This window comes from Biomphalaria glabrata, chromosome 6 (genome assembly GCF_947242115.1).
Source record: "Biomphalaria glabrata chromosome 6, xgBioGlab47.1, whole genome shotgun sequence".
Lineage (NCBI taxonomy): Eukaryota > Metazoa > Mollusca > Gastropoda > Planorbidae > Biomphalaria > Biomphalaria glabrata.
Genome location: NC_074716.1, coordinates 44,620,362 through 44,629,121, shown reverse-complemented (window position 1 = coordinate 44,629,121; position 8,760 = coordinate 44,620,362).

Sequence of the window (8,760 nt, the reverse complement as noted above, 5' to 3'; positions counted from 1 at the left end):
TTTTAAAGAGAAAATTTTTTTTTAATTTTAAGTAATCATTATATGGTAGCCTGGTCATGCGGTTTGCGCGCTGTACTGTCGTTAGGACTTATCAATGGTCCCGTGTTTAAACACAGCCCGCTCCCATCTTCTGTCTTCCTGCGGGAGGTTTGGACTAGGGAGTAAATTATCTTCGTCTCTGAAGGAACATCCGAAACACAATACGTAAAACAATTTACAAGTAAACATCACAGACAAAATATCTATCTATATAATATTTACTTCAACAAAAAAGTGAAGTTAAATATAGATTTTTTTTTTTTTTTTTTTTTTTTGCAAAGGTTTTTTTCTTTTTACATAAAACTTCATTAACAGAAAACGAGACTCCATATTCTTTCTATTCCATTTTACACAAAACACAAGGAACAGGAGAGCCATTGTGATATAATTGTATTTCTAACTACAATATGACTACAATGTTTAAGAAAATTAGCCTAATTCATGAAATGTACAGCTCTCTATATCTTAAACAAAGAAAACTATATGGATGAAAACAAAATTCTAAAAAGGCTTTTTTTCTAAAACCTATTTTTTGCTTTTAGAAAATTCATTATATGTCTAATAATCTAAAAAAAAAACAACACATTAAATTATTAAGTAAAATAGTCTTCCTATTTGGCCGTCTCAAGACTAAGAAATAATACTTGCAAAAAAGCAACAAGACTTGTATAAAACTAAAATTTTTAAAAACAATTTCGCAGTCGATCATAACTAAGGCTGCAGCAGTGGTTGAAGTAAAACCCAATTATATAACTTCTTTTGTATGCATTGGTCATGAAATGAAATAGGTACTTAAAATAATGTTCACATTTTTTGACAGAAAGCATGAAAATATACACCTTTCTACAAATACAGTTATTGAATTTCATATTTCATAATTTCAATGCTAGCATCCATGAGCTATATAGAGACCTGATTTAAATACGTTTAACAAAGATTCAGTTACGTAGAGGAATATCATTATTATTTTTTTCCGTAGCCGAAATAATGACAGTGGTCCAGCATTTCGAAGACAGTGCAATGATTATAGCAGCATTCACATGTTACTGTCCCAGTTCCTTGCCGTTTGGTCAAGTACGACAAGGCGTTTGGTTTTGTGAGAAAGATGTCATCTATTGTGTTCACTGGGTCTGTGGAAAGTAAACATTTTTTTTTTAATAAAAAGCAAAACTATTTTTAAAAAGATTTTATTTTATAAACTAGAGCTTGCATAATGGAAAGAACAGCAAATCACTACCATGTCTCTAACTTCTGCAAGATTTATCCGCATTTGATATATAAAACATATATATTTAATTACCAATAATTAATTAAATTATTGTTTATTTTGTTTCACTCATATTTTGTCATGGACAACAAAACATTGTGCACTAGAGTTTCCATTTGATCCCAGAATGAGAAACAAGAGAAATAACGTCTTTACGAGTTTTTATCAGTAATACAACCATGCTTTGTCTTTTAAAAAGTATTTTTTCTATATTTTCTTGTTTTAAATTTGTCGTCACGCTTAATATTAACTAGTGTATTAAACCTGGTGGTGGAACAGATGGGGGTAGTGGTGTGTGTGTAGTCAGCCGACGCAAGTCGCCCCAGGCCAGCGCTAGACGAGCGGTCAACTGTGACGAGTTACGACGGTCAGCCGTTACGAGTGTCAACATGACGGTTCGGGAAGGATCGGTGTCGTGAGTAGAGCTCAGGAGCGTCACAAGGGAGTCGGGTGACCAACCAGAAACGTCGAGCGATGTTCTGCCCTGTTCTAGAAGGCCAGTAGGGACCCTATAAAAAGAGCGGAGACGTCACAGTCAAGACGATTCAGAACACGGTTCACTACAGTCCGGTCGACTACAGCACAGTTCAGCGGTGTGGTTCTGTACGGAGCATTACGACGATTCAGTGCGGAGTACTATCAAGTACAGTCAAGAGGAACGGCTTCTTGATCTTGGTCTGCGATCGAGACCGACACAACGAACCTAGTGTGTGAAGTCAGTCCTGAACTGTTGAACCCAGTGCAAGCCGCGAACGAGATAGAGAGGCCAGTGCAAGACTTGATACGTCGGTACAGTGTTAACGGAGATATATCTGTACTGCCTGTGTTACGTGTTGCCAATTGTACAGTATTGGCTCAGATTTATTCCACTATTAAAGTGTTAAGTTACTTTGGAGCCCTGAGTCAAGTTCTTAAAGTTGGTGGTGTATGGTGCAGTTTGCAGAGAGCCTGGATAGTGAGATTCGTTACAATAGTATCAGGACAAGTTAACATTATAAACATTGTCAAAGAAAAAAAAAACACAAATACGAATTGTATACAAAACATTGGAACAAAACGTCTAAGGCAAAAAAAAACAAAAAACAACAACATTGGAAGAAAACGTCTGAGGCAAAACAACATTGGAAGAAAACGTCTAAGGCAAAACAACATTGGAAGAAAACGTCGGGTCTTGTACAGCTACAAACCTGTCATCACGTCTCTCCGGTTTCTAGAGTAATTGGTGTCGCAGGCGAAGCGTATCGCTTCACGCAAAATGCCGCCACATATTCCGTTGGAGGAGGATCGAGATGTCACGGTGCAGACTCTAGTTGCTATGCCCTGAGTTCCCTTGTCGTTAAGGACCAACACAAGCAGGACCGTGGTCAAGAATCCGTAGAACATAGTGTATTTGAATGATCTTCCTTTAATGCGACCGTATACCTACTGGATGTTATTTAGAACACCATTTTATTTGTAGGATAACATTCCTGTTATATAACTGGTAACGAACTTTGCTTTAACAATAAAAACTTAGGCGTTTATGTTAAATAAAGATGTAAGCGCTACTTAGCCGTTATACGCAATGTCCTCAGGGTTTTTCAAACACCTTTCTTCAGGGAACAGTACCAGAAAAAGAAGAGACAGACTTAGAAAGCGATGGGTAAACAATATCTTATCTTATCGTATAACGTTGAAAAAGATTCTATTTAAAGCTAAAGTAAATGAGGAGTGGAGAAAGATGGTTAACAGATAATGTATGGTGCCCCAATAGTTCAACACACTGATGGACAGGTGGGATAATGTGGTTATACTATTTAAAATATTAATTGAGGCAATTCATTCCTTAAATGTCTGACACAGAGTTGCTTTATGAAGTAGTCTTATTTTAAGAACATAAAACTTTGGTTAATAATTAATTATAAAATGTACAGAAATTAAGCATAGATGAAAAATGTAATTCTATGTACTAATCAGTGATTCAGAAAATTATTCATTGATACTATTAGAATTATATTTGCTACATTATAATCAATAAAAAAAAATATTTAAAAATAGCTGTTTACACTTATAATAAATAATACATAAAATTTGCATTATAGTATAGTAGATATTTACCAGCTGTAATATGATTCTCCCTCGAACTCGGGTCTTGTCGGAGTCCCTTCTGATCTGTTGTTTTTACGGAACAAAATATATAGTGGTTTTGATATGATGAATTTTCCTAGACCCCGTGTATTTTTTCTTTTCTAGACAGGTAACCATACAATCGTCTTGATGTTTACTAGTTGTACTTTCAAATCAGGTCCAAAGGTTGACGAAGTGTTTCCGGTGTCAAGGGCTGCACCAGAGGGACGTCACTTGACGCCGTCTCGCCTAAAGATTCCTTAGTAAGTCTTTGAAATGGGCAGACACTATCGTCAAACCCAATGGTGTCAAATCAACTTTCTCCAAAGATTTCCTAATAAACACCGTTTGTTAGTTTGTTCTTTTTGTTGAACCAATACAGTCAGCTGATGACCTACTTTCATTAATTGTTACACAAATGTAAAATGAGTGTGAATTCTATAATAAAATCCCATATGGTTTCCAACGGAATACTCTGCACTTTCTGAAAACTTACAGAGACCCTTAGCCATGTGCTGGCCCCCCTTATTATTTACTCCAGCCTCGAGAAACACTAGGGTTCCGCGAAAAGCAGTTTGGGAAACACTGGTTTATGCCATTTAGTTAATATTTTACGACGCAAAGTTAATTCAAATTAGAAACATACTGAACATCACCTGACCATGTTTACTTTTTGTTTTAGACTGAAACACATTAGGATGTGTTGGAAAAACTTCGGAACATGTACGTTTTGCGCCCCCCCCCCCCCCACCTTAGCCAGCAATTAGTCTGGGGGAGCGTTGAAAGCACCCACAGTGGAAGCGCCAATCACTTTTCAGCATTTCTGAGCAACAGAATTTCATTCTCCTTAAGTCTAGCTTGTACTCTTCCTCCTAGTAAGAACATTGCAAGTCATAAAATTAAATTAAGAAATGGTGCGACTGGCAGTATGGGAAGTTTGTGAGATATCTTCATCCGAGGCAAATTAGCAGTGTTTCTCAAACTTTTGCCGTTGGAGCCCAGCTAAGTCTTTTCATTTTTAGAAATAGTACACTAGTAAACATCAAGAGGATTGTATGGTTACCTGTCTAGAAATAAAAAATACACGGGGCACACTTTAGGCAAGGTCTTGCCCGTAATCCCTAACGGGATAAGGGAACTTGGCATCCTGTTGGTTTGTGTGTGTTATTTTTTTAATTTATTTAGTCACTATCACTGTTATTCTTCCTTTGTTTAGTGCCTTCCTTCCCGGGCATGCTACCCTGCCTCATAGTGGCGCCCTGGTGGAAACAATCGTAGGAGGAAAAGATTAGGCTAAAGGGTAGCAAAACTAAACTCCCGTGGAGGTGCCTAAGGGGGTGCGAGAGCATCTTCATTGCACTGCGCGGAGTTGTAAAAAAGCTCCCACAACCTTGTCACAATCCAGGCGCTGTTCCTCAAGAGGCCGTTACATAATAAATGGCGTGTACCGCACGGTTAGCCTGGTATAGAAAAGAAAAATGGCAGGAGTCTTAGTAGATCTATACGCGGCCTCTTGCCACTAGTCTGACCCACCCGCCAGACAAAACAGTGGACACTGTTTTCATACAGGCCCGCGAGAGGGAGCTCTTGTTCACTTTTGCTGGCCTAGAGTTGCAAGAACCGAAAGCTCAACTCTACCTGATAGTTTCAAGAAGAAGAAGAATTGCCTGCCTTAGAATTACAACAATATTTTACTATATTTCGTCAACGAAACAATGTTTAACAGCATTTCAACCATTCGATTAGAATAACGTAAGCTGAGAAGTTTTGGAAATGTCTTCATCAAAGAGTATGCAATCGATATGGTTGCTAACGCTTCTCTCGAAAACGGTAGACATTTTAAAAGGTTTATAATAGAAGATGATACAAAGGCTTTAATTTACAATATTTTAATATTTTAAACATTGATTAAAATGTCATTTTACTGGTTTGATTAATAACTAAAATGAAAGAAAAAAAAATCCTTGTATATATATATACACACACACACACACACAAATATAAATATATATATATATATATATATATATATATATATATATATATATATATATACTAGACATATGTTACCCGCGACCCGCGGGTCTTTATTTGCGCATTACTTTCGATATAGTCACTGAGAGTGTTTTGTAAACAATTAAACGAAATAATAATGTAATAAGTAAAGCGAATGTGTCAATGTAAAAATAGTGTGAATGGAGCTATCAAATCAAAATAGCTAATAGGCTTAAATCCATTTTTTTTTCAAATTAAAACATTTGCTTGTAGGCCTACATATATTTGATTAAAATTTGAGATGAATAGACTTAATTTTGTATGTTCATGTGTTAAAGTATAAAGTAGATATTGAGGTAGACATAGATCTAAATCTACACTAATCTAGAGTTATAAATGGGCTTTTATAGAGCTCATTCTCGTGTTGCGCATGCGTGACCTTTTTTTCATGAATGAATATAGGCCTATCTCAACACGGCTACGCAGCTTTAGTTTGAATGTTAATTTGATTAAAATATGAAATGAATGGACAATAATTAGTATGTTTATGTGTTAAAGCATAAAACTATCTTTGCGAAAAGAAGTTTTATCATCTTAGAGTTCAATAAGAGTTTTAGACCTAGGCCTAGGAATAGACTCAGTAGAGAGATGTGTTAATGTGTAACCATTTGGTAATGTCTAATGAAAGAATGTTCGCCAGGAAATATGTAGTCACACTGATATCAGGAACTAATTTATGTAAAAAATGCTTTTGAATAATCTAGTGGATTGGATTTAGATGTATGTTAAACGTAGCTAATGATCCTTTCACGTTATTTCTCTTTCGCTACGAAAATAAAATTAGTTTTTCGAAAATGGGTTTACCCGAAGTCGATACATTCTTATCTATTAAAAAACGAAAAGAGCGATAGCTTTGTTAAATGAATGGGATTATAAAGTGAACAATTAAACGAAATAATGTTTAGTACGCGATTCATGAATGAATGTAGATCTAGGCCTATCTCAACTCGGCTTCGCAGCTTTTATAAACAAATGTAGCTTTAGAAAACCAAATTTGAATGTTTATTTGATCAAAATATGAAATGAATGGACTTTAATTAATATGTTAATGTGTTAAAGTATAAAACTATCTGTGCGAAGAGAAGTTTTATCATCTTAGAGTTGAATTAGAGTTTTAGATCTAGGGATGGGATTATAACGTAAACAATTAAACGAATTAATATTTAGTACGCAATTCATTACGGTATTGTCTAATGAAAGAATGTTCGTCAGGAAATCTTTAGTTACATATATAAGGAACTAATTAATGTAAAATATGCTTTTGAAATACAAAATTGAAGGTTAATTTTATTATATAATGAAATCAATGGACCTTCTTTTGTATTTTCATGTGTCAAAGTAAAAAACTGTCTGCGCAAAGTGTATTTCTTAAAATTAGATCTAGGTCTAAATCCTTTCTATCTTTTCTCATGTCAACATTGTAGACATGGCCTATATCCATAAAATACTATAGCTGTAATAGAGTCGGACAACATTTTTTTTTTGAGGGTCTTACGTTTGTTTTAGGGCTACAACACATACACTGCGGTCTAAGTTAGTACCCAAGGAACATTCCTGCCTAGTTTTATCAAAATTGGTCAAGCGGTTTTGATGTCTATAAGTAACATACATACATACATACACCTCACATTCTACTTTATAATATAGATATATATATATGTATATATCATGGGCGTAGTCAGGATTTTTTTCTTGGGGGGGGGGGTTTGGGGGTTTGTTATTCTTCCTTTGTTGAGTGTCTGCCTTCCCGGGCATGCTACCCTGCCTCATAGTGTTTGATAGGGGTTTTGAACTCAAACCCCCCTGGTAGGGGGTTTTAAAACTAAAAACCCCCCAGGTATGGATTTTAAACTTAAACCCCCCCTGGTAGGGAATATAAACTCAAAACCCCCTGGTAGGGGGTTTTAAACTCAAAACCCCTAAGCTGTGCTGGGGCAAGTGATGGTATAGTATTAAAATGTCACCCAAAATAAACAAAATCAAAGCAAAAAATCAATTACTGAATTCCGATCCCCCCCCCCCCCAGCATTTCGGGGGAAGGGGGTTTGAACCCCAAACTCCACCCCCCCCTGGCTACGCCCATGATATTTATATATATATATATATATAGGCCATATAAATTTAAAAGGCTAATGGTAAGGACGTCGAACGCCTCACAAGAGAATGTCGCACTTCCCATGGGGTGTACCCCACAGCTTGAGAACAGCTGCAGTGGATCATGCCAATTGGTACTGGACTTGCTGTCCTAAGATTATCATCATGTTTAGCAAGGTGTCTTGTAGTGGGTCTGTTCTGTTCACCCAGAAATAAATGTCTATAGTACGATCAATGGTACGTTAGTCAGGAGGGGACACTGGTCCGTTCTACCGTAAGAACGAGGTACAAATCGCGTTCATGAAAATGCATGAAAATATTTTCTGTAATAGAACCTTTTGAATCGAGCTGGTTGCTAAGGTAGGAAGGACCTACTTCGAAGATGAAGTGACGAGCTTTAAATTAAAAAAATATAATTTCTAAAAAATTTGACAATTATGTCGTGTTTTTTTAATACTAATATATAAAACATCTAAAGTGCAAATGCAAACTTTTTTTTGGGAGGGGGGTAAAAGAAATATATACAATGAAGCCTATAATAAAAAATAAAGATCTAGATTACTACAATAGATGTACCACAACCCCTGGCACCCCTTCTCGGGTCAAACTGTAATAGAAAGATGTTTTTATTTTCATTTCTTCTTGTGATGAAAAAAACAACACTTTTAATGGTTTTGGCATCATAAATATTTCTTTTTCTATTTTTAAATTACTTTTATTCTTTTCTTATTTGTCTGTTCTCTCTTTGACTGACTCTCTCACTCACCATCTCCTCTCCATGTCCATATTGTTATTTCTCTTGTACAAAATAAATTAAAAATTGAAATAAATATCCTCTCAAAAGATAGAAAATTAGAGTTTAACATGATTTGGGGGGGGGGAGTGGGGGGGGGCGGACCATTTTATTTGTAGAAATCACAGCTTGTTAAAAGAATTAATTAAATATCAATATTATTAAAACTTGTTATTTATATTTTAAATTTTTAAAAATTTTTAATCTTTATATTATGTCATTGCCCTGTTGGCCAATTGGGTGAGGGGGGGGGGCAAATATATCTGTTGCCCTTTCCACCTAAACCGTTTGAGTATGTGTGTGTGTGTGTGTGTGGGGGTCCTATAACTCTGAAGAAATCAAAGTTTGTGAACAAAATTAGTTAAATTACTATATAATTTTATATTATCTCACTCCACAAATCAAA